The 10,543-nt window shown below is 37.1% G+C and overlaps 1 protein-coding gene across 3 annotated transcripts in view; it reads right to left on the reverse strand.

The window, feature by feature from the left end:
• DIPK1A (divergent protein kinase domain 1A) overlaps positions 1–10,543 on the reverse strand; it is a 126,648-nt gene that overhangs the window by 62,884 nt on the left and 53,221 nt on the right. The gene's annotated exons all lie outside the window — the stretch shown is intronic.

Raw genomic sequence — 10,543 nt, forward strand, 5'->3', positions numbered from 1 at the left:
TCCCCGGCCCGGCCTCCCCAGGAGGATCTACATGTTTAATTTTTAACGAACCTGCCAACCTATTTTCCAGAGCGGCTATACCATTTTATATTCCCACCAGCAATGTATGAAGATCCATTTTCTCTGTATTCTCACCAACATTTGGTGTTGTCCCTGATTTCAATTTGTTTTCATGACACCATTGCACATTTTAATAATGAGGAATGATATGTATCAACATAAAAATACTTATTAGAAAGAGCAATGGATTTAGGATGAAAATGTTTAGGTTCCTGCCCCATTCCCAGCAGTTACATGGACAAAACTTTTTACGCGCAGGCTCAGCGGTCACGGCTCACGGGCCCAGCCACTCCACGGCACGTGGGATCCTTCCAGACCGGGACACGAACCCGCGTCCCCTGCATCGGCAGGCGGACTCCCAACCACCACGCCACCAGGGAAGCCCTACATGGACAAACTTTAACTTAAAACTCTTAAGTTGTGATAGGTTCATGGATGTTAGTTTTTTAAATTATGATTCAAAACTTACAAATGGGATATATATATCACATATATGTATATATATAAAACATATTTATATATACATCAAACATTCATGGAATTTTGAAAATAATATACCTCTCATTATAGCTTAGAATTCCTTTTGTTCAAAAGGGAAAAAGGCAGAGAACAAAAGTTTTCTATGAAAATATAGATGTAATTTTCAAAATACTATAGGGTATTAGATACCTGTAAAAATGTTTCACCTGCTTGATACTTCAAGCCCCAATACCCCCTTCTCCAAGGCTTGATGAGTCCAAAGGTCTAGAACTTATAGTCCAATACTTTCAAATTTTCTCCAAAACCCAAGTGACCATGAAAATCTAATGGTCAGAGTCCAGCTTTTTTAAAAAAAAATTTATTTAGTATTTTATTTATTTATTTTTGGCTGCGTTGGGTCTTCGTTGCCCCACGCAGGCTTTCTCTAGTTGTGGGGAGTGGGGTCACACTCTTTGTTGCGGTTCGTGGGCTTCTCACTGCGGTGGCTTCTCCTGTTGCGGAGCACGGGCTCTAGGTGCGCAGGCTCAGTAGTTGCGGCTCAAGGGCTTAGTTGCTCCGCGGCAGTGGGATCTTCCCGGACCAGGGCTCGAACCCGTGTCCCCTGCATTGGCAGGCGGATTCTTAACCACTGCGCCACCAGGGAAGTCCCGGCAGGCGGATTCTTAACCACTGTGCCACCAGGGAAGTCCCAAGGGTGAGTTTTATAGTATGTGAATTTTATCTCAATAAAGAGGTTATTTAAAAATTATTGGACTTAATCCATGTTTAGTAATATGAACAAATAAATCAACCACAACTACTTTCTTAATAATTTCTAAGAATGGAGCCTACAGTCTTCTGCAGGAGGTCATTGCAGTGTCATACGCCCTGAGAATGTTCCTTTTTATAACTTTCTAAGAAAGTAGATGTTACCTTCCTTCCTAGGGAGTAATTCTTTTGGCCAGTGAAATAAAGAGGAAAGGGGCTGAAATTCTGGAGTCTTTCCTTCTTTTTGTTGCAAAAAGTCCCAGAACAAAGATAATCTGAATTAACTGACAACTTGAAACTCTTTCAATTTTTCCAATTTCATTTACTGAAAAGACATTCAATAAAATTTTAAAATTCACCCATAATTCCACTGAACTAGAACAACAGCTGTTTTCATTATCCATTTCCTTCTAGTTGTCCACATGTAATTCATTTTATACACATCTATAATCAGTGTATATATAATTTTGTATTCTTTTTCTCATTATACTGTAAACATGCTGTGTTGTTAACATAGTTTACGACATTCATTTTTAGTGTCGCAATAATATGCCATCCAGTTGATATATCATTATTTTCCTAACTTTTCCCCTTATGTTGACTTAAAAAAGTCTTCTTTCTCCAATTTTTCTGTGTATATACAAGCTTTGTAAAGATTTTTATATTTTCCTTCTTTTGAATTATTTCCTTAGGTTGTTTCTCAGCAGTAGAGCTTCTGGGTCATACAGTAGGAACATTTTTATGGCTCTTGCTTTCTAAACTAGTATGAATTTTTCAACATTATTTTGCACTATGGGGTGTGTGTGTGTGTGTGTGTGTGTGTGTGTGTGTGTGAGTGTAGATATATAGATAAATAACAGACCTGAAAAAGGTACTAAAGGCTCTACTGTTGAATTTCATTTTTCAAAAGTGGGTCATCTTTACTTTTTATTATGAAAATAGCAAATGCTCATTGTCAAACTGAAATAATTTATGAGGCATACAAATAGAAAGTGAAAGGTTCCCCCATCCTTCTTTTGGAGGATTGATTACAACCCACCGTCTCGTAAATTTGAGTTTGCCTAAGTGGGAAATGTGATTTAAGGATCAAAGTCTCTAGGATGGTCCACATACAAACCCTATGAGCTAACAAAAGTCCACCCGAGCTCCATGAGAGGAAAGAATATCTAAGTAGAGGGCTGTGGGCATGTGAGCCCTAGTGAACAAGAAGAGTTAATGCATTCCACAAGGAAAGAGGCAGACGCTGTGGTGTATTTTTGAGAGTAGTGAGATGAAAGGAGATTCTAAGGTGGCCCTAGTGTACCCTGGACTGAGGGTGACTTGGCAGAGACACAGGGACTCATTTCATATAAACAATCTCTAAGGCAAATTGAATACCTTAAAGTGCCTTAAAACTAAAATTAGTGGAAAATAACTTATTTTCCACTAAATACTTGACACAGCCTCTGCCACCAGAGAATAAGAAAACAAATAAATTTATTATAAAGAAAAAATAAATTTGTCTCCTGATTATACTATAAAGCTCAGAGACGATTATGTGTTTGATCTAACTAGAAGGTCATTTTTTTTTTCAATTTTTATTTATTTATTTATTTATGGCTGTGTTGGCTCTTCGTTTCTGTGCGAGGGCTTTCTCTAGTTGCGGCAAGCGGGGGCCACTCTTCATCGCGGTGCGCCGACCTCTCACTATCGCGGCCTCTCTTGTTGCGGAGCACAGGCTCCAGACACGCAGGCTCAGCAATTGTGGCTCACGGGGCTAGTTGCTCCGCGGCATGTGGGATCTTCCCAGATGAGGGCTCGAACCCGTGTCCCCTGCATTGGCAGGCAGATTCTCAACCACTGCGCCACCAGGGAAGCCCTAGAAGGTCATTTCTTGACTAAAGACTACAGAACATTCAAAGGTTTCTAATTTACAAGTACATTACTCAGTTCTGTATTTTCTATGCTCAGCTAGCTCTGATGGAAATTGTTTTTAAGCCCCAGATCAGGTTGTCTCTTTATAACCCATGTTTTCCTAAATCACTCCTATAACTCATCCAGCTGTGCTTATTCAGACATAGAAAACAAACTTATGGCTAACCAAGGGGGAAAGAGGGTGGGGGAGGAATTAATTAGGAGTTTGGAATTAGAAGACATACACTATTATATATAAAACAGATAAACAACAAGGTCCTACTGTATAGCACAGGGAACTATATTCAATATCTTGTAATAAACCATAATGGACAAGAATATGAAAAAGAATATGTATATATATGTATAACTGAATCGCTTTGCTGTACACCAGAAGCTAACAAAATGCTGTAAATCAACTATACTTCAATTAAAACAAAAGATTGTACTTATATACTATCTTTACAATTTTTTTTTTTTTTTTTTTTTTAGCGGTGGCCTCTCCCGTTGTGGAGCACAGGCTCCGGACACGCAGGCTCAGCGGCCATGGCTCACGGGCCCAGCCGCTCCGTGGCATGTGGGATCTTCCCGGACCGGGGCACGAACCTGTGTCCCCTGCATCGGCAGGCGGACTCTCAACCACTGTGCCACCAGGGAAGCCCTATCTTTACAATTTTAGTTTGCACTAGTTTGTAGATTGCTTGGTAAGGGCTCTGAACTGTTTGTGTGGGTAAATTCTTTATCCTCAATAGGACCATCAACTCCAGGGAGCATGTTCTTTTCATTCTTATTCACCCATACAATGAACACTAAACTACAGCTAGATGACCACAGAAGCTTGCTTAATTCTACGATGGAAATGGATGGAAATTTGCAATATAATGGCTCACACCTGGATTATTAATACCACCAGCTATACTGGAGACTACCCTTCTCTTAACTAAAAAGTTTGCCAAACATAAAAGACCTTAGCACTTAAAATATTGCCTATTACCCTAGCTTCATCTCCCACCCCACACCATCCCCATTCTACTAAACTTTATGCTGCTGAGATACCAAAGTAGAATTGTTTTTGGAACACATGATGCTACTTCACATCTCTAGGCCTTGGCATATGCTCTTTCTTTGCTTGAAAGTACCTTTCACCTACCTGAGCATTTGGAGGGTCTTTTTATTCTTTCTAACTCACTTAGAAGTCACCACCTCCAGGATCCCCCATGTCTACCCTAAGAATTCTATGACGCTTTCTTCTGTGCTATCTCTATATCTGGAATAAACTTCTATTGTTGCACTGAGTAGACTGTATTGCAAAAAGAAAATTTAAAAAACCTCTTCACATGTATTTACCCCATCGGACACAATTCCAGACTCAGCAAAAATTTATCCAGAAAAGGAATGGGAGGAAAGAATGGAGAAATGGAGGGAGGGAGACCCAAAAAAGTTTCTGTGACCTCCACTGTGCAGGAACCATGTCTTATTCATCTCCATATCTCCATGGGACTGGTCAGTACTTAGGACACATAGGGCTTCATTCAATGTTTGATAAACTGATTTGACATATATCTTAAAGGAAAAAGCAATGAACCACCTTGGCATGAAATTCTTATCAAAGGGAACACTGCCATTAATCAAAACAGTGTATTATTTGAGCCAAATCAATTGTGGTGCACACAAGCACATTAGGGGCCCAGCTTGAGATTCTACAGAATCCTAGTGCCAAGAACTAAGCTAGACACTCCAATGCATGAGATATGATTCTTTCCCTGAAAGGGCTCATAGTTTTGATGGGGAACCAGGTTCAGAAATAGATGGACCTTGAGGGCATTATGCTAAGTGAAATAAGCCAGACAGAAAGAAAACTACTACATGGTATATCATTTATATGCAGAATCTAAAAATTTTTTAAAACGTCAAACTCTTAGACAGTAGAAAAATGGCTACCAGAGGCTGGGAGGTGGGGAAAACAGGCAGAGGCCAATAAAAGGCCAGTAAAACCTTACAGCTGCACAATGAATAAGGTCTGAGGATCTAATGTAAAACATGGTGACTACAGTTGATAACACTGTATTTTTTTTTTTTTTAAAGATGATGCAATCAAAAGTTGTTTAGGAGATGCACTAGTGGAATTGCTGAGGGATTAAACATGAGGGTAAGGAAAGGGAGAGTCTAGAAGGACTCAGGTTATTTATCTCTTGAGTAACTGGAGAGTATCACTAACTGAAACAGGGAAAGAAGCAATTTGGGGGCAGGACTTTAGCTTTGGACACGTTGAATACGAAGTGCTATCTAGAGGCAGATATCAAATAAGCAGCTAGATGCAAATCTGAAGTTCCAGGTGGGGAGGTTTGGGCTGGTGATACAGCAGGTTCTCATTAGTTTTCTATTTTATACATATTAGTGTATATATGTCAATCCCAATGTGTTGTTTTTGGTTTGTTGTTTACTTTTGTTTATTTGTTGTTTCATAAATTGATATATCTGAAAAACTGTAAAGCCACTATTAAAATAAGTTATTATTTAAATAAAAATAAAATTTAAGAATTTTGAGATTGAAAAAGGTGAATGTTTCAGTGTTCCCTTTTACATTGTTTTAGCTAATACTATACTTTGAATACATGTATTCTCCGGTTTAACTGTTTAATGAAGTCTTAATTGTTTTTGGCTCTTTCTTGTTCCACTATTTTGTATGCTTTTTTTCGCTAGTAACAGCATTTTCATCAATTTTTCTTTCTTTTTTTAACTGAAAAATAATACGTGCTCATTTCAAAAGCTAAAAAATACAAGAAAGTCAAAGATTAAAAATCATATAGGTTTGTAGTAATCCTTTAATTTATTTAGCTTTTTAAAATTGAAGTATAGTTGATTTACAATGTTGTGTTAATTTATTTAACATTTTGAAGTATTTCCTTTCAGTCTTTTTTTCTGAGAAGTTATTCTTTTCTTCTTTTTAAACATTATTGTACTTTGCTCTTATTTGAGCTTCTGAATCTTGTAGTAAACAGTGCCTGAGGGAGATGATTTCCAGATGAGTTGTTTGTGCCCAATTACACAATTTTGTCCAGGGGGAATGACAACTCATAAGGAAACTGTTTGCTTTTAAGTTTAGTCCAGATAGCACACGACACACATTCCCGCAGATTCATCAGTGTGCTCAGTTCCATCAGAGTGGTTTGGTAGGATGAGGATTCCACTAAGAGCTTGTGACTGCCTTCTGCTTACTGGTAGTCCTTTAGGAAGTCTGCCACTTTCGTAACATATATTCTGCCCTTAAGTTCTTCATTTTGATTTGTTTTTCAGTCAACTCAATGTTTTGCTTTTCAGGAAGGTTATGTGTACTGTTGGCATAGTTTTGAACCCCGGCACACATGAATGTCTGTTACCCTCATTAACAAAACAAAATGCAGCTGGATACAAGACTGCCTAGTCACAGCCTTTTCCCTTGAAAACTTTGGCTCACCTTCTGACGTTTGATGTCATCAACAGCTACCATCCTCCCACAGTTTTCAATCTCCTTTATTTATCCCTCTGATTTCCCAGGACATTTCGCAAATGTGTTTTCCACATCATTACCTCAGTACACCTCAGTGTGAATCTTACTTTTTACCGTCTCCAATTTGTATTTTAATTCTGCTACTGCATGTTGTTTACCTACATCTATCCATCCTTTTTGCCCTGTTTTCAGCTCAGCCTATTTGTTCCTTTTGTTTTTATGCTTCAGTTCCATAGAAGCCTTTTCTTCTTACATCAACGAAGGACACAGAAAAGTTTTTAAATTTCTTATAATTCTTATAAAATATAATTTTCAGAGTTGCTCTTCCTTTAAATCTCTGTGATGATGTTCCCTTTCCCTTGTTCTAAAAGTTTTATAAGTCCCATATTGTTATGTGACCTCTCATTTGAGGATAAGAAAAATATCTAGACCTGCTGTTTGAGAACAAACAGAATGTGTGGACTGTCACTGGCCCCATTCTGTCAGTGTATGTGCTAGTGGATTCCCCTGCTCCAATCTACAGCTGTACAGTTGATGAGTACAACTTCTATCTAATTCCCGGTGTCTAACAGGTCTCCATCTGCTAAACTGAGATAAGATCCAACTACTAGGCTTACTGTTATGCAGAAATGATAGAATATTTTTTAAAAAACCAATCACTACAATCTTCAGTGTATTATTTGAGATGTTTTTGACTATGAGTAATAGAAAATCCATCTCTAATTGGTTTTGACCGAAATAAAATTTATGGGCTCAAATAACTTGAAAGTTCTGTAGTATGGTGGGCATCCAGTTTAAAAAAAAAACAAAACTTATTATGGAAAATTTCAAATCTGTACAAAGTAAACAGAATGGTACAATGAACCCCTATGTACTCAGCACCGAGCTTCAACACTTTAAGATTCTGCCATTCTTGTATCATGGATGCCTCCACCTTCTCCCTACCCCTACTTGATTGTTATTTTTGTAATGGAAGTTCTCAGGTAACATTTACATAAATAGAAGTGCACAAATCTTCACTGTAAAATTTTACCAAATGGCCACACATTTATAACCCACATCGAATTTAAGCATAGAACACTTCTGTTTCCCCAGAAAGTCCTCCCGTGTTTCTTCCCAGTCAACCCATAGCTCCCCACTGCTAGCCCCAGGCTACCTCTGTTCCAATATTTTTTCCAGTGGAGATTAGTTTTGCCTCTTCTACAATCTTATATAAATGAAATCATTCAGCATATGCTTTTCAATGTCTGGTTTCTTTCACACAGCATTATGTGTATGAGATTCATCCATTTGTTGCATAGATCAATAGTACACTCCTTTTTTTGGTGAGCAGTATGCTATTGTATGCATATAACCACAATTGTTTATTCTCCCATTTATGGATATGTGGGTTATTAGTTTTGTACATTGAATAAAGGTGCTATGAACACTCTTGCACAAGTCTTTTTGTGGAGTATGTTTCCATTACTCCTGTATAAATATACAGAAGTAGAATTACTGACTTAAAGGGTAGGTATATGTTTAACGTTCTAAGAAATTGCCAAAAAAATTTCCATCCACAGTGTATGAATATTCCAGTTGTTCCACATTCTTGCCAACATTTGGTATTTTCAGCCTTACTATTTTGGGTATTCTAGGGAATAGGAAGTATCTCATTGTGTTTTAATTTGCATTTCCTTGATGATTAATGGTGTTTTGTATTTTTATTAGCCATTCATATAATATCTTCTTTTGTGAAGTGTTTGTTTAGGTCTTTTAAGTCTTTGGGGGTGGGTGTCATTTATTGAGTTTTGGGAGTAATTTATTTCATATTCTTGGTACAAGTTTTCTGTCAGATACATGTTTTGTGACTCCCCTCCAATTCTGAACTCTGCCTGTGGGTTCCACGTTCATTTCCTTAACTGCATGTTTTGATGGGCAGAAGTTTTTAATTTTGATGAAGTTTAATGTATTGATGTTTGTTTTAATGTTTTTGCTTTCTATGCCTTAGAAAATTTTGCCTGACTTTCAGGTTTCAAAAAAAAAAAATTCTCCTATATTTTCTTCTAAAGGCTTTATAGTTGTTTGGGTTTTTTTTTTTTTTTTTTTTTTTGGCCGCGCATGGCTTTTATTTTGCCTGACTTTCAGGTTTCAAAAAAAAAAAATTCTCCTATATTTTCTTCTAAAGGCTTTATAGTTGTTTGGGTTTTTTTTTTTTTTTTTTCTTTTGGCCGCGCATGGCTTGTGGGATCTTAGTTCCCTGACCAGGGATTGAACCTGGGCCCTCTGCAGTGAAACCCCAAAATCCTAACCACTAGGCCACCAGGAAACTCCCTAAAGCCTTTATAGCTTTTTAACTTTTACCCTTGGGTCTCTGATCCACCTTGAATTAATTTTTGTGCATGGTGTAATGTAGGGATTGAGGTTAATTTTTTTTTAGATAGCCAGTTGTTCCAACACCATTTCTTGAAGTTTCTTTTTTCCATTAAATTGCTTTGGTGCTTTCATCAAAAATCAGTTGACTTTAGATATGTGTGTATATTTCTGGAACCCTATTTCTATTTCTTTATGTGTCTACCCTTATACCAATACCACGGTATATCGATCATTGTCACTTTATAACTAAGCCTTGATGAGAATAAATCCTCCAGTTTTGTTCTTCTTTTTCAACATTGTTTTGGCTATACTAGGTCCTTAGCATTTCCATATAAATTTTAGAATTAGCTAATCTGTTTTTATTTACAAAACAAATCAGCTGGGATTATGATTGGCATTGCATTGTACCTATAGATTCATTTAGAAGAAGTGATATGTCAACAATTTCAAGGCTTCCAATCCATGAAAATTATGTATCTTCATGTAGCTACATCTTTAATTTCTTAAGCAGTATTTTGTACTTTTCAGTGTAGAACTGTGTTAAATTTATTCTTAAGTATTTTATTTTTGATACTATTAAAATATAATTGGTTTTTAAATCTCATATATATGTAAAAATACAATTAATATTTTTATTGGCCTTGTACCGTAAGACAATGCTAAGCTAAATTCACTTTTTTTTTTTTTTTTGATGTGGACCATTTTTTAAAGTCCTTATTGAATTTGTTACAATATTGCTTCTGTTTTATGTTTTGGGTTTTTGGCGATGAGGCATGTGGGATCTTAGCTACCCATCTAGGGATCAAACCTGCACCCCCTGTACTGGAAGGCAAAGTCTTAACCTCTGGACTGCCAGGGAAGTCCCTAAATTCACTTATTGATAATAATAAGGTTTTTGACAATTCATTTTCTACTATATAAATTATCTGTGTATAGGAACAGTTTTTACTTCTTCTTTTCCAATCTTTATTCCTTTGACCTTTCCTTACCTTACTGCATTAGCAAGGACAGTCAGGAAAATGTTGAGTAGAAATTGTAAGAGTGGTACTTTTGCCTTGTTCCTAGTCTTAAGAGGAAAGTGTTCAGTGGTTTATCACTTATTTTATTTTATTTTTTAAATTTGTCTTCAACTTTTTTGACTTTATTTTTATTTTTTGGCCAGGCCACTCGGCTTGTGGGATCTTAGTTGCCCGACCAGGGATCAAACCAGTGCCCCCTGCAATGGAAGCACAGATTCCCAACCACTGGACCGCCAGGGAATTCCCAGTGGTTTACCATTTAGAATTATGTTAGCTGAAGGTTATTTTGTTGATACCCTTTATCAGGTTGAGGAATTCCCTTCTAATTCCAGATCCATGTATCAAGTATTTATGCTGAATTTTGTCAAATGTTTTTTCTGCATCTATTGAGATGATCATGTTTTTTTCCTTTTTTTTTTTTTTTTTTTTTTTTTTAGCGGTACGCGGGCCTCTCACTGTTGTGGCCTCTCCCGTTGCGGAGCACAGGCTCCGGACGCGC

The sequence above is a fragment of the Lipotes vexillifer genome, unplaced genomic scaffold, assembly GCF_000442215.2.
Source record: "Lipotes vexillifer unplaced genomic scaffold, Lipotes_vexillifer_v1.1 scaffold490, whole genome shotgun sequence".
NCBI classification, from domain to species: Eukaryota; Metazoa; Chordata; class Mammalia; order Artiodactyla; family Lipotidae; genus Lipotes; species Lipotes vexillifer.